The 22,236-nt window shown below is 37.7% G+C and overlaps 1 long non-coding RNA gene across 1 annotated transcript; it reads right to left on the bottom strand.

The window, feature by feature from the left end:
* Positions 1–12,136: 12,136 nt before the first annotated feature.
* Positions 12,137–18,373, bottom strand: LOC118535770 (uncharacterized). Its single transcript, XR_004917337.2, has 5 exons — positions 18,306–18,373; positions 17,784–17,844; positions 16,553–16,673; positions 15,848–15,884; positions 12,137–12,306 (listed from the first exon to the last, which is right to left on the bottom strand). It is a non-coding gene; the product is annotated as an uncharacterized LOC118535770 (long non-coding RNA).
* Between the last annotated feature and the right edge of the window lie 3,863 nt (positions 18,374–22,236).

The following is a 22,236-nucleotide window of genomic DNA, read 5'->3' as shown; positions in this document are numbered from 1 at the left end:
CACATATTCTTTGTACATACTAATGCATTTAAAGGGAGTTGTAGTCCTTAGTTCTCACCTTTCAGTGTGACAAAAGACAATGCTGTTCTTCAGCAGGTTATAACCATCCTGTGCTTGTGCTGTATAAAGTCATATACTGATGGTTTCTATAGGGCAAAAAAAAAAAAAGTTAAAATAGCTGCAAATACTTTCTATTAAAACAATTATATATAATAATCTGTAACAAATCAGTATTGGCCACATCTTATTTCACATGGTGATGTGTGGGTAAATGCATGTCAACCAAATATTCCTCTTGCCTATTTGACAAGATGTTGACCTAGTTCATTATTATTTGATTTACATACATTCCAAGTAAACATAAATTTCTTATGCTGTCTGGAATCTTCGTGACCTTTAAGGGGTGTCAAAATATTTTGGTCTGAGAATTCATCAAGTTTGAGTAAGAAGTTTCTTATTGAAAATAGTTTGGAACAAAATGATGTTATGTAGGCTTTAGTCTTGGAATAGCCAGCTTGGCTTTCAAAACATTTTGATTATTGGATTAAAAATATATCAGTTTGAGAAGCATTAATTATGTCGATTGTCTGTTCTACACGATTTTCTGGAAAAATTATTGGGAGTGTGATTTTTGAAGAAAACATAGCTGTCTTTCAATAACAGAACTGAATAGAATTCTGGTTCATTGTAACAAGCCATCATAAAAGAGCACAGTGCATATCAAGTTAATGCATTCACCAAATGAAGCTGCTGCTGACCTTCGGGGATGCCCTATTTTTGCACAAATTGCGCATCTCGAAATTGCTATGTTTTACTGAGCTATGTGATTGTGTAATCAGATTACTTTTATTCTGAATACATTGCCTTATTGACGAATATGTGTGCATTTTGGACATTTGTTCCCCAAGGCCGTTTTGCTGTGTTAGCACGACATTGCATGCCATTTCATCTAGCACCACCTGAGTCATCAGGGCTAACGTGTCAGATCTGCTATAGATAGGATCCAATACATTGGTATGAATGAAGCATGAATATTCACACACACAGAAATACCTGCTGTCTAATTACTCTTTTAAATTTGTGCCCTAAATATACAAAAATTCTGATAAATTCTCTTTCACCGGATTCTTATTAAAAACTGTGGTGCATTTATAACTGCATTTATCACATTATTACATATATTTCACTTACATTCAATTCCTGCTCTAAGAATTCCTTAATGCCTGGCTCTAAGTATTCCTTAATTTCCTGCTGGTTTATTGATTCATTCAAGAAGAATCTTTAAATATCTTTGTTGTTGTTTTTAAACAGCTTTATGGTGGGGTAATTGATATACAGAAAACTACATATTTAATCATATACAAGTTGATGAATTTGGAGATAAGCATATACTCATGAAACCACAATCAAGGTAGCAAACATATCCATTCCCTCCAAAAGTTTTGTCCTGCCTTCTTTTTTAAAAAACACTTAAAATGAGATCTACCCCTTAACCAATTTTTGTTTTTAAAGATTTTATTTATTTGAGAAAGAGAGAGAGAGAACAAGCCGGGGGAAGGACAGGGAGAGTAGCAGACTCCTCGCAGAGCAGGGAGCCCAACAAAGGGCTGGATCCGGGCCCCAGGATCATGACCCAAGCCAAAGGCAGACACCCAACCGACTGAGCCACCCAGGTGCCCCCAATTTTTAATGGGTATGAAGGAGTTTCAGTTATGCAAGATGAAAAAGTTCTAGAGATCTGCGGTGCTACATAGTACTTACAGTTAACAATTCAGTATTGTACACTGCAAGTTTTGGTAAGAGGGTAGATTTCACCTTAAGTGTTCTTAACACACACACACACATCTTATTCCCTGTGTTTTTGGTGATTTCAGATATAGGGTTTTGGCCTTTAATCCCCAATGATGCTGGAATTAGGAGTGCTAAATTAGATTATTCTCACATTTATTCCTCCTTGTTTATGAGTTCAGTTTCTTCCCAATTCTATTCTTGATGTCATCTATTTATAAACATGGCAACAAATTCAGATTTGCTCTATCATCTAAATATCATGTTTTAGTTATTGTTCATGTAGTATTCATTTACTTAGTGCTTTTTTTTTTTTTTACTTCGTGCTTTTCATAAGTAAAGTGCTCAATTCATTTACTTTCAAAACTTCTTTGGTATTAATAATTATCTCCTTGAGGGGAAGAATGAAGGGGGGGAAATTGGAGGGGGAGATGAACCATGAGAGACTATGGACTCTGAAAAACAAACTGAGGGTTCTGGGGGGGGGGGGGAGGATGGGTTAGCCTGGTGATGGGTATTAAAGAGGGCATGTTCTGCCTGGAGCACTGGGTGTTATATGCAAACAATGAATCATGGAACACTACATCAAAAACTAATGATGTAATGTATGGTGATTAACATAACATAATAAAAAAAAAGCAATGAGAATATTTATCTCCTTGAAATATTGGTTTTGTTTTTGCTACTTCTCTCGTCTTATATTTAACATTTATGTCACTAATATATGTTTTAGTCCTTTCAGGCTAACAAAATACCACAGAATAGCTAGCTTCTGAACAACAGAAATTTATTTCTCATAGTTCTGGACTGGGAAGTTCAAGATCAAGGTGCCAGCCTGGTTGGATGAAGGCCCTCTTCCTGGTTTCTAGAACCTTCTCCTGTGTCTTCACATGAAAGGAACCTCTTTTATAAGGGCCCTAATCCCATTAATGAGGGCTCTGCCCTTGGGACTTAAGCATCTCTCAAAGGTCCCACCTCCTAATATCATCTTTTTTGGAGGCTGAGATTTCAATATAAAAATTTTAAGGGGAACAAACATTCAGATCATAGCAATATATAAAGAAATTAAATTGTTATTATGCTCAATTTAAATCATTAAAATTTTTCATTTGGCTACAAATATTGTGTCTTATAGACCCAATTTTAACTGTTGAAACAAATTCTTCAAAAGATAAAAACTTTTAGTTTTTTCATTATTTTAATTATAAAGATCACCACTGTCACTACATTGACTTTTTTACATAGCAAATAAATCATGTTTTTGTTAATAATTCATTATATTATAATGGGGTCTAAAGAAAGACATTAAAAATTGAAGAAAGATGTTCCTCTGTAAAATGTTTGAATGTCTTTTAAAAGTCAATTTAAGTATATAAATTTGAGTAATGAGGCAAAACAGATGGTTCTCAGGAATTAGAAACATTGATTTCCAGGTAGCAATTAAAATACTACTTTCTCTGTGAAATTCTCCTTGACTCCAACTGTAAATTGGTTTACTAAGTTAACTTTCTCTTCTTCCTCTTCTTGTTCTCTTCCTTTGTATCACAGTTTATTTCTTCCACTTGTCACAATCTGTGATAGTATCCTTAATTTTGTTTTATGCCTTTAATATCTTCTTACCCATTAGATTCTAAATGGACAGAGCGGGTGCATATTTTGGTCACCTATTAATCGGCAACATCTTGCACTAAAGTTGAGTAACTGAATTAGTCTGTTAAGCAGCCACTACTGATTGGCCAGGTGCTAGAAGAGCATAAAAAATGATTGTGGTAGTACCTGCCATCAAGGAACCCACAAACTAGTGGGAAGAAAAAGATTTATTTATTTATTTATTTATTTATTTATTTATTTATTTTAATTTTTTTTATTGAGGAAGAAAAATATTTTAAAAAAGCTCCCGACAACAGTAGATTGAGAGTATGGTTATAATTCAGACTTGAATGTATGCTAAATTGGTAGAAAAGAAGATCATTTTAACCTTATAATGTCAGGAAGGATTTATGAAAAGAAATGCTTCAGCTAAAATTCAAAGAATGAGTTCATGTGGACTAGAAGGGAGAAAATGATATACAAAATGGAACAAAATATAATAAATAGAATTTGGAAAGAGGAAGAAAGCAGGAGAGTACTTAACACTTATTTATTTAAAATTTATTTATTTATCTATTTGCCCGAGAAAGAGAGAGAGAAGGAGAGGGAGAAAGAGCATGAATAGGGAGAGCAGCAGGTTCCCCGCTGAGCAAGGAGCCTGACATGGGGCTCAATCCCAGGACCCTGGGATCATAACCTGAGCCGAAGGCAGACGCTTAACCGGTGTGCTGGTTAACGCCACCCAGGTGTCCCAAGAACTTAACACTTTAAAGATATTGTTGGGTTGTCTTTGGACCTCCATTGCTTTTGATGTAATTTATTATTATTTTTTTCCTCTGGCTACTTTCAAATTTTTCCTGTAGGTTTTGGTTTCCAGCAGTTTAACTGTGATGTGCCTACATGTAGTTTTCTTTGTGTTTATATTGCTTCGAGTTTGCCGAGCTACTTGTAACTGTAAATATATGTTTGCAACCATTGGTTGAAATTCTCACCCATTATTTCTCCAGATATTTTCTTCTGTCTCTATCTCTCTGGTATTCCAAGTATTTTAAAGCTAGACTGCTTCTTTGTAGTCATTTTTATTTCTCTGTCTTTAGATTAGACCATTTCTATGGACCTATCATCAGGTTCCCTGGCATTTTCTTTTGCCATCTGCATTTTGCTACTAAGTCTATCCAGTTATATTTATAAGAGGCAAGGCATGGAAACAACCTAAGTGTCCATTTGTCAATAGATGAATGGATAAAGAAGATGTGGAATATATATCTTGCCACTTGTAACAACCTGGATGGGACTAGAAAGTATTAATGCTAAGTGAAATTAGTCAGAGAAAGACAAATATTATATGATTTCACTTATATATGTATTCTAAAAAACAGTACAAATGAACAAAGAAATAAACACAAAAAAAGCAGAAACAGACCCATAAATACAGAGAACAAATTGGTGGTTGCCAGAGGGAGGAGGTGGGGGATGGACAAAACGGGTGAAGGGGAGTGCAAAAAACAGATTTCCAGTTATGGAATGAGTAAGTCATGGGGATGAAAGGCATAGCATAGGGCATATCATCAGTGGTATTGTAATAGGGCTCTATGATGACAGATGGGAGCTACACTTGTGGTGAGCACAGTAATGTATAGAGAAGTTGAATCACTATGTTGTACACCTGAAACGAATATAACATCGCATGTCAGCTATACTTCGCTAACAGAAAAGAATAAGTGAAAAAATTTTAGAACATTTTATGTCATATATTTTACTGTTTCACCTTCTAGAATTTGTGCTTCATTCTTTTATACTGTTTCTGTATCTCGGCTGAGATTCTCCATTTGTTCATTGAATATGATTTATTTCAAGTCCTAGAGCTATTTTAACGTTCTTATCTGCTAACTCCAATGTATGAGCCATCTTGTGACCTATGTCTGTTTTTCTCTGGACCATCTTCACTTTCTCTGTTTCTTTGGCTGTCTAGTAATTTTTTATTGTATAATGGACATTGGGATTTATACATTGCAGAAATTCTAAGTTCTGTTTTCTTTTTTTGAAGAGTATAGTTTTTATTTTAATAGGCAGTTAACTTGGTTGAACTCAGACTTCAAGGTTTGTCTCTTTTGTTTTGGGCAGCAGTTGAAATCTATTCACTTTCTCCAGCCTTCTGGCTATTTTTTCTTAGAACCTATAGTCCTATAGTCTTCTCTCTGCAGATACAGTTAAGAGGTCATTGATGGCTTAGGGCCAATATTATACATAGATTTTAGGGATCCCATTTCTAATATTTTTTCCTGATCCCCAACTTTCTAGCTGTCTGACTCCCTTAAAATCCATTCTGTTTCCCTAAGCCAGTAACACCGCAGCACGTTCTGTGAATGGACTAAGGAATGACCTTAGGTAAATGCTAATCTTATCTAGTGCAGATCCCTGATTCAAGTGTCAAATTCCCTCTGTCTTCTGCCTGTTCTTGTTCTTTATCTAATGCCTTTAAGCTATTTTCTTTTAGTATATAAACATTCTGGAATTTTTCATTGTTCTATCTGGGAGAGTTTGTTAATACAAGTCCTGCCTTTGTTGTAAATAAAATTCTCTATTTCTTCATATGGCATATATTGGAGGAAACACAAAAAAATTACTAAAAATTTTAAAAGTTATGAAAATGTTTGAGATGCTACCTAGCCTTTCCCCTTGGCTTGCATTTGGCTCTCCTCTTGCTGCCTCTTCATACTGTTGTCCCTTTGTGGGGATGCATCTCTGGTGTTTCTTTTTTGTGTCCAAAATTCTTCTTAGATACCAGTCAGAATACTTTAGGGTCCACCATAATGGCCTCATTTTAACGTAATCATATCTACCTCCAAATACAGTCATATTCTGAGGTACTGGAGGTTAGGATTTCAACATAAGAAGTTTTGGGGGACACAATTCAGCTTTTAACACCCACTAGATTTGAATTTCTCAGAAGATATAGATTGCATTTGTTTTTGTTCATCAATATATTCACAGCAACTAGTATGCAGAATAGAAATTTAATAAATATTTATTAAATGAAAGAAGGCATGAATGAATGAAATATTGAGTATGTATTTTTGAAAAACATAATTTCTTGGGGTCTTTGTATTTTATGTGAATGTTATTGTTTTATATACTTCATTCTAGTTTTGCTTTTTTTTTTTTTTTAAACTCAACTTCATAAGATAGATCCATGTACATCTATTTGGTCATTCTGACTGCTTCATAGTTTTTCATGGTGTATATCTACTATATTTTATTTATCCATTCTTCTCATGATGTATTTCAAAGTTTTCACCCCACAACACTGCTGCAGATAATGTCTTGCATTGCTAACTCATGACTGTGTGAGAATTTCTTGAGGATTGAGGGTGGAATTGTTTCATCAAAGGGTTTACAACTTCTCAATTTTACTGTGTACTGGTTCACTTTTCCCCATATCCCTTTAATACATGCTATTCTTCTGTTTTCTAATTTTTGCCAAACTAGTAGGATTAGAATGTTATCTCAGTGTTGTTTTGATTTACATTTCACTAGTTATGAGTGAGTGTGACCAACTCCTCATATACTTAATATCATGCCCTTCTCCCTTGTGATTCCTTTTCCAAGGAAGTGTGTATCCTCATCTTTCCTTTTCTTTCTTCAGAGTTGCCCACTGTGTTACTCCAACTTTGGTTGTCATATGGTGATATCACATTTCAATTAAATAAAATGATTACAGAATGTGAGAATTGTAAGAGTTGCTTAAGGAAGATAATGGGCCAGAATATTTTCAGGAGGGGCTGGTTGTGAAAAACTCTGATTATGTCATTGCCATCTTTGATATATCAAATGATCCCTGGAATCCTTGACTATAACATTTACCTATCTTATCCTTCTGGCTTTTGTCATTCGACCATATAATCAATCTGCTATAAATATGAGCCAATGTGATGGTGTTTAATATATTTAATGGAAGTATGAGGCAGTTCCTAAATAATTCTCGAGCTATAGGAACCATCACAAACTCCCTCTAACGAGTGAAAAAATGGAATTTTAGGAACTTTGAGAAAGCCTGGTTGGGGCATGTTATAAGGATAGATTCAGCTTAGGTGCCAGTCACTTAGGAGCCAGGCTGGGATCCTCCCCTGATGCTCCTTCCCTCATACCTTCTCCTTATGTTCACCCATATCCAGGTTTCACCACAATGAACTTGTTTGTATCTTTTGTCCTAACAGTACACATTTTATCCTAGATATATAATTTATTAACAAAGTGTTATTTGTTGCATAACTATGTCAAACTTATTAGTCCATATGATTTGGAACTATTTAAACTATTATTTTATTATAGAAAAGCTCTTTGTTCTCATCACAAGCGTGCTTAGACAAATTTAGGACAAAAAACAGAATAAGTATGATTTTAACCCATATGTTGTGTCACTGTTACATAAACATTCTTCAATCTTTTCTTTAGCTTTCTGACAAAATGTAAGAGTATCTGCTACTAAAGAGAGTCCTGTGTTTCAGTTTCTTATAAACTTCTGAGGTTGGTTGCTTCTACCTTCAGTTATATTTTTCTAGCCAGGACTGGATTAAAAAAATATATCAGCTCACCTTGGCTAATTGAATTTAAATAAATAAATAAATAAAAATCAGCTTGTAATTGTCTTCTATTATTATTATTATCATCATCATCACCATCATCACATATATTAGAACGCACAGCAAAGTCTGTTTTTGGCTTGCTTTCTTTTGACTATGTGTTTCTTAAGGTTGAGAAAGAGTCTTATTTTTCTTTGAATCTCTGCACCTAGTACCATTCTTGGTGCATGGCAAATATTACCTATAATCATATGATGAAATAAGATATAAAAATCAAGCCAGTATATATTCTGTCCCTATTTGTCCTAAGTCTTCTTCTTCCCTATGCCACTGTACTGAGGAATTGCTATTAACAAAGTCTATCCCTTTTTTTTTAAAAAAAGATTTTATTTATTTTTTTGAGAGAGAGAAAGAGAGCAGAGCGAGAGAGAGAGAGAGGATGAGCGGGGGTTGGGGGTGGGCAGAGGGAGAAGTAGACTCCCCACTCAGCCGGCTACCTGATGCGGGGCTCGATCCCAGGATCCTGGGATCATGACCTGAGTGGAAGGCAGACACTTAACTGACTGAGCCACCCAGGCGCCCCATCGAAGTCTATTCCTTTTTAAAGGCATTTGTTCTTTCCTCTCCTCTCTCCTTCTTTCCTTGCAACTCCTCAGGCAAAGCAGATGCCTGGGACATAGGAGGCATTCTAACCGTTCCTCTTCTGTTTCCTCAGGCAAGTGCTCCCAACTTGGATATTACTGGCAGAGAGACTTTTGGAGACCTTGTTGGCATGCCGTCTAAGAACTGATTGCTGTCAGGGAGACAAATTATATTTTCTTTTCCCTGAGATAGCTGTCACTGTTTTGCTTTCAGATTATGGCTTTTTCCATTTGTACCTCTTTTTTTCTTGTTCTCATTTCTCTCTCCCAAGAGGACTGTTCCTGCCAGATATATTTTAACAAGTATTACTTAATTTATTTTTTTATACAGTTGAATACTGCGTTCATTGTAAAAGTTTTTGTTATTAACATATTTCTATACCCTTGACCTTTAAATAGATAAACTTTTCAAGCAAACAATAGTTATTATAGCCAGAAAACCAAAATGAATACTGAAATATAAACCTGGCAGTCAACCATACGACAAATCTAGTTAATTTCTTTTGCATGCATCAGAACTCATTTTTTTTCATTTTTTAAAAGACCACTTTGAAAATTGCAATTTCTCTCACATTATAGTTTAATAAAACATCAGAAAGCTATTGTACTTGAGCTATAATTCAAATAGGCACCGGAAAGCATCTTCTTTTCCTAATTGTGATGAAAATGCCAGGTTTGTATGTTTGGTAGAATGTTCTTCCCCCCTCACACCTTTCCTTGGGTGGGACAGTCACCTACCCTCTCCTCTGGGGTTTTGGCTTATCCTGGAAAAACAATGAGTGCAGTGGAAGATGGAGGAAACATATACTCTTCACATAACTAACTGAAGTTGGGCTATAAGAGCTGGTACATTAGCAAGAAATTGTCTTGTGGTTTTCTCTATCTGAAGCCTGACCAGGTTTTCCAACAACCTCTGAAGGTCCTTCCTTTCCAACTATGTGTGGAATCTGAAGACTCTTCTCTCTAACTACTCTGTGGAAAACCAACTGTGACTGATATTCTGGGAGAGTGATTCAGAGGCAAGAGTAAGAAGCAGAACTATTTGCAAAGGATAAGAATGAGGTAAACCATGGCTGGGAGAAGCAGCAAAGGGATATATTTTAAAGATGGAGAACTCCCTGCTCCCTACTCTGGGTGAACTGTATATGAACACTAAACTTAAAGGGAAAAATGAAGAATGATTGGATTCTTTTAAAATGCTTGATTATTTAATATCACATTTTCCCCCTGGTTTGACACTACTCATTGGATATTTGGGAACTAGTCTGGGATTGGGTAGCGTGGCAATGTGCAAGGCCAAGCATGACAGGGCTAGGTCACATTTGCTTTGACTTCAAACCATTTGAGGATTAGGATGGTGCTAAAGTGGGTACAATCTTTGTCCCAGAAAGCTGTGGGAGGGATGATTTTGATCTGAGCTCTGAATCGCTAGGGGCATAATATTCAAGAATGGACGTTTCAGCCAAGCAGTAAAGATTATACTGTGTGAGATTATGAAGTGATCGTCTCAAGAAACTTCCCGAAGGAACTGCCAGGGGAGGCAGCTTATGGAAGAGAAGTTTGTACATTGTGTCATGTAATGTGGGATTTCAAAAACATGTTGTCAGAAGGACTTTCTCTAAGTTTGTAGAGAAGCCAGTGAGAGAAGGCTACATGGTAGAAGTAAGCCATCAGATTGCATCAAGAGGGCCTTGCATTTGGGTCTCAGCCAGTCTGGGATTGTACCATGTAACTGTGTGGTGTCGTGGGCAGAACACAAGAACTGGTTACTAAGGTGCTTAGTTAAGGAAAGACACCAAGGATCATATATTTAGGCTCAGAGAACCCACCAACAATTGTCTTTTTAACTTTGTGCAAGGAGTGTTGGAAGATACTAAACTGACACAACCACTCCGCTATGCCTCATCAGGATACGAGAAGATGTGGGAGGGGGATGAAATCAAAGTACAGTAAATGGAAATTGTGGCCTCCTCCACCTCCATTGGGGAGTACAGATTGGTGCTAAGGGCCCTAAGAGAGATGCTTTTTCAAATTTGGGGTGCCACAATAAATAAGCACTAGAATTTTGTTTCCAGGGTGGATTTCTGTTTCATTAGTGGTTTACCTCAATTGCTTTGGTGCTATTAGAAAAGAGAATACTGGAAGGAGACGGTATGACTAAGGAATAGTAGGTAGAATGGACATCAGGATCATTACTCCTTTTCACGTTCTTGGTTCCCTAGAGGAATTAAAGGTGAATTTTGCAGGTACCAGCAAGGCTAAGAATTGATATAAAAATTAGATAGTTTGGAGAGCTTATTGAAGACCACGGCAGAATAAGTCAATTGAATTGAGATGCCAATCAAGTAGGAAGACAGGTTTGGAAGAATGAAATTTATCACATTACTAGAAAAATAAAACTGTTTTATGTTTATACATACATAAATTTAGGTTCCTAACTAAACCAGTTAACACCAGTTCATAAATTTTTTATCAAAAGTTACAGCTAATTCTTCTAATTAATGAATCAAAACTATATTAGAACCAAAATAATAATCAATGGTATTATCCAGAAGTTCTTTACTTGAGACTAGAGAGATGTCCTACCTTCCCGAAGGTGAAGAAGGGAAGAAGATAAAAAGCAGATGGAAGGGATTGTGACTGGAATACCCTCAACTATGTATTACATTCTATTGCTGTGTAACAAATTATCCCACTTTAACAGTTTGAAAATGAAAATGTCTATTTTCTCAGTTTCTGAGGAATCGGGAAACAGATTTACCGAGCAGTTATGGCTCAGGGTCTGTCAAGAGGTTGTTATCAAGCTGTTGGCCAGAGCCACAGTCATCTCAAGGCTTAAATGGGCCTGGTGAATTGACTTCCAAGTTTACTCATAGTGGTTGGCAGGCCCCTGTTCCTTACTGGCTGATGGCTGAAAACTAGTTTCTTACCACCTGGGCCTCTGCATATGGCTACTCACAGTATGGCAGTTTGCTTTCCCCAGAGTGAGACCTCCAAAATAGGAAGAGGAGATGCCCATGATGGAAACCACAATCTTTTTTTTTTTTTAATTTTTATTGTTATATTAATCACCATACATTACATCATTAGTTTTTGATGTAGTGTTCAATGATTCATTGTTTGTGCATAACCCCCAGTGCTCCATGCAGAACGTGCCCTCTTTAATACCCATCATCAGGCTAACCCATCCTCCCACCCCCCTCCCCTCTGGAACCCTCAGTTTGTTTTTCAGAGTCCATCGTCTCTCATGGTTCGTCTCCCCCCTCCGATTTCCCCCCCTTCATTCTTCCCCTCCTGCTATCTTCTTCTTTTCTTTTTCTTAACATATATTGCATTATTTGTTTCAGAGGTACAGATCTGAGATTCAACAGTCTTGCACAATTCACAGCGCTCACCATAGCACATACCCTCCCCAATGTCTATCACCCAGCCACCCCATCCCTCCCACCCCCCACCACTCCAGCAACCCTCAGTTTGTTTCCTGAGATTAAGAATTCCTCATATCAGTGAGGTCATATGATACATGTCCTTCTCTGATTGACTTATTTCGCTCAGCATAACACCCTCCAGTTCCATCCATGTCTTTGCAAATGGCAAGATCTCATTCCTTTTGATGGCTGCATAATATTCCATTGTATATATATACCACATCTTCTTTATCCATTCATCTGTCGATGGACATCTTGGCTCTTTCCACAGGTTGGCTATTGGGAAACCACAATCTTTTAAAAGCTAAACATAAAAGTGACATACTGCCATTTTTGGTCTGTGTTCTTGGTCACATAGACCAGCTGTGGTTCAGCGTGGACTGGGCTACTCAAGAATGTAAATACCAAGAGGTAGGGAGCATAGAAAACTGCCTTGGAGGCTGGCTGTCACAGTCAGAGTTTTAGTGACACTCTAAATTCAGGCAGGAGTGGGGAAATATTTCTCATTGCCACACAGATGGTGAGTCTCCCTTTGATAACCTTAAACTAGATAATAGAAAAGATTTATCTAGAATGAGTATCGTAGGAACTATATACTGAAAAGGAATGGGTATTTGATTGTAGATACCAAATCTGGTATCACAGAATCCATCCACTATCTATTCTTACCTATAGAAAACCTAGGTATTTCTGGGGAAATTGGCAACTCTTCTCAGGAAGCTCATGTGCCCTGTACATACTACACATCAATTTCCCATTAGTCACAAATGGAGAAGCAAGTGGTACTACCACTACTGCAGTCTTTAGAGACTCCTCTAGAGGGGGCATGTGAACAGTTTTCTTCCTTTTCACCTCTCAGGAGTTGAATTGTGTCCATCAGAAAAATATGTTGAGGGGCGCCTGGGTGGCTCAGTCGTTAAGCGTCTGCCTTCGGCTCAGGTCATGGTCCCAGGGTCCTGGGATCGAGCCCTGCATCGGGCTCCCTGCTCTGCGGGAGGCCTGCTTCTCCCTCTCCCACTCCCCCTGCTTGTGTTCCCTCTCTCGCTGTCTCTCTCTCTGTCAAATAAATAAATAAAATCTTTAAAAAAATAAAAAAATAAAAAATAAAAATATGTTGAAGCCCTAACGCCCTTGTTGGTGAGTGTGACCTTATTTGGAAATAGGGTCTTTATAGGTATGACAAGTTAAAGTGAGATCCTAGAGGTGGGCTCCATTTCCATGTGACTGGTGTTTCTACAAGAATAGGAAAATGCCATGTAGAGACAGAGACACATGAGGGGAGGACACTATGTAATGAGAGACAGAGATTATAGTGTTGTAACTACAAATTAAGGAATTGCTGGCAAACTTCCAGAAGGGAGGAGGAAGCAAGGAAGGATTCTTCTCTTTAGAGGGACTGTGGTCCTGCTGACCCTTTGATTTCAGTTTCTAGCCTCTAGAACCATGAACAATAAATTTCTGTTGTTTTAGACACCCTGATTATGGTACTGAGTTATAGCAGCTCTGAGAAACTAATACAAACTTTACTTTGGACCAAAGCACTTACCCAAAATGCTTTGTGCCCTGTCCCAAAACAGTGAATCTAAGAGAAAAAGGTTAGATGAAGATGGAGAAAAGATAGAGTTTGTAAGCCTAACAGTCCACTGGAGATAAGCTAGAAGAGGTCACCAATATCAAAGAAACAGGTTCAGCATTTACCTCAGCTGGGCAAAATTTTAATTTTCTTCATTTCTCTAAAGCTTATATTTTGTACTGGTAAAACTATTCCTGCTGATCCAATGACAGGAAATATCCCAGAGTATCAAATGGAAATAGGAAACATGCTCCCTGTGATTTCCCACTTCGCTCTGCCTCTCACTCCACCTGAGCAGACCCCCTTCCACCTCGCTCTCCTGCTCACCAGACCTTGGCTAGAAGTCAGCCCTGCTTCCTCTGAGTCAGGGGTCTCTATAATGTCATCACCATTGTGTGCTCTGTTTTGTCTCTAAGCTTTGTCCTTGTTATATCAAAGAAGCTCTCTTTGGAATTTAGAAAACCTCTTTCTCTCTCAACAAAGGCTGGATTTCCACATCAATATTCCACCAGGAAATTAACAAACCACGTTGGAATTCAAAGCAGAGTAGTAATGAATTCCCTTTCAGAGATTTTCTCCTTCAAATGCACTCTTCACATTGCTTGTTATTTACCGACTCTGAGAAAGGCTTCCATTTTACTTTTCCTTTTCTACAATGCTATATATCCCATGGATCTGCCTGTATTGTCTGAAAAACAGTAAGTGGGAAAGAAGTGATGTAGGAAAGAACGTTAGGGTTCAAAGCTGACAGCCAAGAAAGAATTCTTGAGAGGTCTTTGGTGCAAAAAGGTGGTTTTATTAAAGCACAGGGACAGGACCCGTGGGCAGAAACAGCTGCACTGGGGTCATGAGGAGTGGCCAATTATATACTTTCAAGTTGGGAGGGGGTCAGGGATAGCGGAATTCTCTAAGGAATTTTGGAAGCAAGGTTTCCAGGACCTTGAGGGGGTTAGCTATTGTTGGGAAAACGTCATTTATTACCGTCCGGTAAAACCTTCGTCATGAGACCCTTCAGATGTGTATCGGTGGGCCATATGCTTGGGGGATGATTGCCAATGTGTATCTTGGAGGGTAGACATAAAGGAAATTTCTAAAGGAATTTTTATATGTTAAAGTAGACTTACAGTATACTGGGCGGTGGAGGGGGGGAGGGGGGAGGGGTTCTGGCTAAGATTGCTTTTGCCCTGAGCAAAGTATTAACATGGAGGCAGTTGAGTCCCTAGAGGAATCTCACTCTGCCTGTTTCAAGGCCTTGTCAGTGGGCTCTAGGTAGTAAGGAAATTTAATAATTTTTCTTCTGCCTTTGTTTCCCACATCAAGAAACACATCTTTTCTTTAGCAAAATGCAAAATGGTAGCTGTGATCAAAGTCCAACCTAAAAACACCTTCCTTCTATTAGAAGCATGAATGCCATGCTAACTTTTTTTTTTTTTTTTTTTTTTTTAGGTGGTAGGGGGCTTCTGAAAAAACAGAAATTTATTTCTCACAGTTCTGGACGTTCTGGAGGCTAGAAGTCTTGAGATCAGGGTGCCAGCATAGACTGGTCCTGATGGGGGCTCTCTTCTGGGTTGCAGACTTGGGACTTCTTATCTCCTCACATGACAGAGAGAAGAAGCAACCTCTCCTGTGACTCTTATAAAGGTACCAATCCCATTCACTAAGGCTCTACCCTCATGACTTCATCTAATCCTAATCCCCACCTCCTAATATCATCATATTGGGGGACAGAGTTTCAACATATGAATTTTGGAGGGACACAAATGTTCAGCCTATAACACAAGATTTAATTTTTCTCCCTTCTAGCTGAGTATTGAATCATACTGCTTCTGTAGTGTCAAGTCTCCATAAGGGAAAAAAAAATTTTTTCCCGCTTGAGTAAACAGATTTTTGTAATTTGATGACTGGGTTATGTGGTGTCTAAATGGGGTTTCTTTCAATTGAATGGGGGCCCCCAAATATGAGGCAATGATTGGGTGGGAGCTGGTGGCACGGGAGGTCAAATGATTCACCTGAGGCAGAACAAAAGAGATATAAGTTTATTTAATACACTGCTAAAGAGCAGTGGGCCGGACAGCAGAGGAGAGACTGTCTGCAAGGAGGCAGTGGGTGGGGGCTGTTCTTAAAGGGGGAAGATGAAGAGTTATGGTGATGTGTGGAATCTGCCCTTTTTCAGTAACTGTGCCTAGTTGTAAGTAGCCTATTGGTCAGTTAGAGCCTATGGATATTATGAGGTGGGCCACTCACCTTATGGGCCTGGCTGTAGTCAGCCAGGTGTTCACTGCTGATGTGGGAAACAAAAGGCAGAAGAAAAATTATTAAATTTCCTTACTAGGGACTAGTACTAGGGACTCAGCTGCCTTCATGTTAATACTTTGCTCAGGGCAAAAGCAATCTTAGCCAGAACCCCTCCCCCCTCCCCCCGCCCCCCACCGCCCAGGATACTGTAAATCTACTTTAACATATAAAAATTCCTTTAGAAATTTCCTTTATGTCTACCCTCCAAGATACACGTTGGCAATCATCCCCCAAGCATATGGCCCACCGACACACCTGAAGGGTCTCATGACGAAGGTTTTACTGGACGGTAATAAATGACGTTTTCCCAACAATAGCTAACCCCCTCAAGGTCCTGGAAACCTTGCTTCCAAAATTCCTTAGAGAATTCCGCTATCCCTGACCCCCTCCCAACTTGAAAGTATATAATTGGCCACTCCTCATGACCCCAGTGCAGCTGTTTCTGCCCACGGGTCCTGTCCCCGTGCTTTAATAAAACCACCTTTTTGCACCAAAGGCCTCTCAAGAATTCTTTCTTGGCTGTCAGCTTTGAACCCTAATGTTCTTTCCTACATCAGCTGTGAATCCTTTCTACAGTTCATCCCTAAACCCTGTTTGCCTAAAAGCTGCCTCTACAGATTAGAGACATTTATATAAAATGTTAACATATAATACCTTGAATTGAGTTTTATTCATTCCATAAGTATTTATTGGATGTCATCACGTCTGTGTTCGCTGCTGAAGGTACAGCGGTGAAGAAGCCAGTTAAGGTCTCTGTTCTCACGGGATTTACACCCTAGTGGGAAAGACAGACAATAAATGAACCAGCAGTCATTCATTCGTTAGTCAGACCAGCAGGAAAAAAATCAGAAATATCCCTGTATTTTGACAAATGGGTACACCTGTGTAATCCAAGCCCTCATTAACACATGGAACTTTGCCCAATTCCGGAGAGTTCCCTCATGCTTGAAGTGTTCTTCTCTAGATTTTGGCATGACTGGCTCCTTTTTGTCATTCAGAACTCAGCTAAAATGTTTCTTCCCTGTACTCTCCCCTCCACTCCAACCATGTTAATTTTTAATCTAACCTTGCTAAACATTTCCTTACTGTATAGCAACTCAGGGATGGTATTGCTTAAGAAATCCCTGATTATTAATATGTAACCCATATATTCCCATCAGTATTTTGTAAGAGAATCTTCTCAAATATTTCTAAGATCAAGTTATGTTTTACTTTTCTGGTGTCCACATTGCTTTCAGACAATCCACTAACCATTTTATCAAATGTTGAAATAATGCTGTTCATTTGGAGATTCCTTTGAGCCTAATTAGAATTTTGAAATTCATTTAAAAGATATTGAAGACCATGGATAATTGTTATAAATTATTAAGGATTAGATTCAAGTGTTCTGTTGTAGGATCCAGGTTAATTTTTGTTTCTCACAAAATCAGTTTGCCTTGTTTTTTTCTCAATCATTATTTTAAAGTAGTTATGTAGTAGGAAATTTCTTTGTAAGAACTTCCATATCTGTGCTATACAGAAACAAGATGTAAGATTTATCCCTATACCATGTTTATTTTCAAAGAGTTTTTCTTTTCTGTTCTTTTTCTGTTTCTCTCCTTCTCTCTCTTTCCTCCCTCCCTCCCTCCCTTCTTCCTTCCTTCCTTCCTTCCTTCCTTCCTTCCTTCCTTCCTTCCTTCCTTCCATTTTCTTCCTTCTTTCCTTCCTTCCTTTTTGGAAGTGCAAAGTGTTTTACAAGATGATACACTAACGTCCATTTCTCTTTCTGTGTTACATATTTGTTTTCACCTTCAGGGATTCCCACCACATGAGTGATGACTTGTTATTAACTACTGCCTATCCTTCCCTCTCCCTGCATCTGCTATTTATACAGGCATAATGTTACCTGGATTGGCCACACTGTCAGAAACAGCTCCAACTGAAGTTCAAATTCTTGGAAAGAACATCTTATAGTATGAGAAAGAAACAAGATTTTTGCAAAATGAGTGACAAATGTTAAGGTCAAACATAAACGACAAGTCTCTCTTTGCATCACCCAGTACCCAATACTACTCAGCTCCAAGATGAATAACTCAATTAGTGCTATTTGTAGTCATTATAACTTCAGAGAGTATGGAATCTCAAAGTACTCCCTAATACTCCCAAATATTAGACAAGTGGCTATCTGGCAAGTCAGTATGAAACACAGACTGAAATGGAAAATGAAAAGCTGGTGACATTAAAAAAAAGAGCTTAAAATGAACACAGTTGTGCCAAGGGATATTTGTTGAAATGGAGAATCCAGTTGCATACTGTTGGCCAGATAAGAATGGAGATTGTCATAAGGTGCTTATGTGTATTAGTAATAGCAGGTCTCCTTAAAGCAAACCAAACTCTTACCTGCTTGCAAAGCAAACCAAACTCTTACCTGCTTGAATTAGTGCTGAGAAGAGATACCTGGCCTACCACGGTACTAGCAGCAGTTGTTCTGATTTGTCATTCTTGAAGGCAAGACTCTGCTTTGCCACAGGCTTTTGTTTGCATCTCCAGTAGGTAAATAATTGTAACCTATTGAGCTGCTTCTGGAAAGGGTAAAAAGAGATGAGTGCAGCACAGGGGATTAGCTTCTAGCCAGGTTTTTCTGGATCACCGAACATCACCCTATAAACAAACCTTTGACTGTTAAAGCTGAAAGTCCATTTACACTTTTATTTCATGAATTTTATTTATGTCATTTATTTTTATTCATTCTTTTTCAAGGTGGGGATGCATTCTGAATTTTATGTGTTGGTTCCAGAGAGTAGCTTTAAAAATACTATTAAAATAATACATGCTTGCTTCTTTACCTTTGGGTTTTAGTGTTATAAGGCTTTGAACATAGAGAGAATGCATATAGTTTGGCAATATTAGTTACATTTGCATGTATACATGAAAAGTGCATTTTGGAATACAAAAATATCCAAAGTTCTTAGAAAGAAAGAGAAAAATAACTCACTATTTTTGCACCGCTGTCTCAATTTAGTATGCAGATATTTGCTCCAGTTCAGTGAATATCTAGACTGAAAATTCAACAGACTTTACACTTGAAAGTATAAATTTGTTTTAAAAGTTAGTAAGCCTTGCTTCTTAGGTCTTTCCTTCATAAGATGAATCTTGAGTTCTCATACTAAAGGCACAAGTAAATTCAGGACTCATGAATTAATGACTTATGTAAGCATAAAGAATTCAATGCGAATGAACATATGCACGTTCCTATTCTCTTTTCTAGTGTGTCCTCCTTTGGTACTAGGTGTTTTCCATTTAGGAGAGGCAGCAAGAGCACAGAAGTAGGTCACGAGTCAGGATGTGGAATAATCGAAAGCCACTTAAATTTGATGTAGATGGACTGAAGTATGGTCAAAATGACAGTTTATCATCTGTACAAAACTTTTCTTAGGAAAAAATCTCCACTGTAAGGATAAACACTGGCAAAGCTTTCTTATATAAAAGAAAGGTAATATAGATGCAAACTTTCTCTTGTTTGACAGAATCCATTTCACCCCTAGGAATTGTGTTCTGAAGACAGGAATCATAGGAGCTTGTTGTCTGCATGCCTTCCAGGGATACTATATTTATTTCATTTCATTTCATTATTTCATTTCCTTTCATCATTTCATTTCATTATTTCATTTCATTTCATTTCATTTCATTTCATTATTTCATTTCATTTTTTATAAAAGTCCATGAATGGAAAAGGCTAGCATTACTATTTACTTGGAAACAAAACAAATAGATGCAGCTGAAATCCTTTAAAAGTTAAAAAAAAAAATTGGAGGAAGGTGGTCAAACTTCCAGTTAGAAGGTAAGTAAGTACTCAGGATGTCATATACAACATGATGACTGGAGCCGCCACTGCTCTGGGATATATAGGGAAGGTATTAAGAGAGTACATTTTTTTTTTTTTAATCATGTTATGTTAATCACCATACATTACATCATTAGTTTTTGATGTAGTGTTCTATGATTCATTGTTTGCGTATAACACCCAGTGCTCCATGCAGAACGTGCCCTCCTTAATACCCATCACCAGGCTAACAGATCCCCCCACCTCCCTCCCCTCTAGAACCCTCAGTTTGTTTCTCAGAGTCCGCAGTCTCTCATGGTTCGTCTCCCCCTTCGATTTCCCCCCCTTCATTTTTCCCTTCCTGCTATCTTCTTCTTCTTTTTTTTAACATATAATGTATTATTTGTTTCAGAGGTACAGGTCTGTGATTCAACAGTCTTACACAATTTACAATGCTCACCATAGCACACACCCTCCCCAATGTCTATCACCCAGCCACCCCATCCCTCCCACTCCCCCACCACTCCAGCAACCCTCAGTTTGTTTCCTGAGATTAAGAATTCCTCATATCAGTGAGGTCATATGATACATGTCTTTCTCTGATTGAGTTATTTCGCTCAGCATGATACCGTCCAGTTCCATCCACATCATTGCAAATGGCAAGAGAGTAAATTCTGAGAGTTCTCATCAAAAGGAGAAAAAATTTCCTTTTCTTTTTATTTTATCCGTATGAGAAGATGGATGTTAGCTGAACCTATTGTGGTAATCATTTATTTCACAATATATGTAAATCAAAACATGATGCTGTATGCCTTAAACTTATACTGTAATATATGTCCATTATTTCTCAATAAAACTGGAAAAAAGTTTAAAAAAGAAAAAAAACTGAGTGTTACAAATATAGTTGCAATTTCTAAAAATGTTAAAAAATTGTTTTCTAGATAATTTTTTCCCCAGCAGCAATGGATCAAGAATATTTATTATTAAATATTTATATATAGAGTATAATTCTGTCTCATGTAATTATCATTATGTCACAACAGGATTTAGTTTTTCTGATCTTGCTACTGATTATCTTTCCGATCTTGGCTGCCTAAAACAAAAGGATATTTTGGCTTGTGATGTGTGGTTGAAAATAAATATGACAGATGCTGTATGACCAAAACAAAGACCCATCTAATTGCTTTCATTTGGGGTACAGAATTCTGTTTGTGTCAGAGCAAAAAAGCAGCCAAGTAGTGTGGTGGGTATATTTTCCTTAATAAAATTATTCAGATAAAACATACTGCGCAATGGGAAGAGAGGTTAGGGAATAGAAATATGATCATAAAAATATTTTGCATCCTCCAGAAGGTATAGACTACCTTAGAGGCAGGAAAGAACACACCATTACATCTTAACAGAACCACGTGTACTAGTCAGGGTTCCCTCATAGACACACCTAGAATACTGTTTGGCCAACTGTCTATGGCCCAGTCAAGATGACACACAAAATGAACCATCACACCATATAAATAGGAAAAAATATTGTTCCCAGCAAGCTGTGGTGGAATTGTCAAGGGTAGAAGGCGATTCTTGTTTCCCATCACTGTAATAATAGCTACACATACACTCTGATGCTCATCCCATCAATTTAAACTACTTGTTTAAGTAGTTTAAGAGGGAGAATTCACATTAGGGTCCAAGGACATAGAAAGCATCAATTAGTCCTTTTCATAAGGAGTTGCTGATGCAACAAGTTCAGGTTAGGTACTACTTACGTCATTCTATATGTTGTCATGCTCTATGTGACGGTGTCCTTCATTACAGTAGTTATTAACAATTGTCTGTGACTTACTGGTGTTGTCTGTTAGGTGGTAGATGTAATATTGAGGGCAGTCACAATGTCTGTATTTTCATTATGATTTCCCATGTGCCTGGTGTATAAGAGTAGATATTGAGTAAACTCAGATCAAAAGGAAGGGAAATATAGATAGGTAGATCCAGAAATTAAAATCAATCTAAACAATATGGAAGAGCTAAGCACATAGGAATTGGAAAAATATTTTCTATGAGAAAAATAGAATACCTTTGGCTAGAGAGGGGTGGATACCAGAGTGGAGCATTATTATAATAGAGGTATAAACTTTGGGAACACAGTATGGGAATAGAAAATGAACAAAGCTCTTTATGTGCTGAATCTTATTGGATGGCTTCAGACTGCTCTGATTTGCTTCCACAACTTATGGACCTAATTGAGCTTTGGCCTTTGGTCTCCTAGTTTTCTCTTGATTACCACCTCATTTTTAGACTAAGATGTACCTCCTGCTGAGGGGTTATTTTAATAACGTTGAGTACTAGAAGGGTCAGGTTTGGGTCAGAAGAATTGGTAATTGCAAAACTCAATGTTGCTGAATTAGAAGGGATAATTATTAGAGTCAGTCATTTTGAGGAACTGGGGAAATTTTACATGCAGTTTCTGACCTCAAACTTGCCATTTTCAGAAAGCTTCACCAGGAATGTTCCAGCCTTCGCAGATTTGACTGGGTATATTTGC

The sequence above is a fragment of the Halichoerus grypus genome, chromosome 3 (genome assembly GCF_964656455.1).
Source record: "Halichoerus grypus chromosome 3, mHalGry1.hap1.1, whole genome shotgun sequence".
NCBI classification, from domain to species: domain Eukaryota; kingdom Metazoa; phylum Chordata; class Mammalia; order Carnivora; family Phocidae; genus Halichoerus; species Halichoerus grypus.
This window is presented reverse-complemented; position numbering and strand designations above follow the sequence as displayed.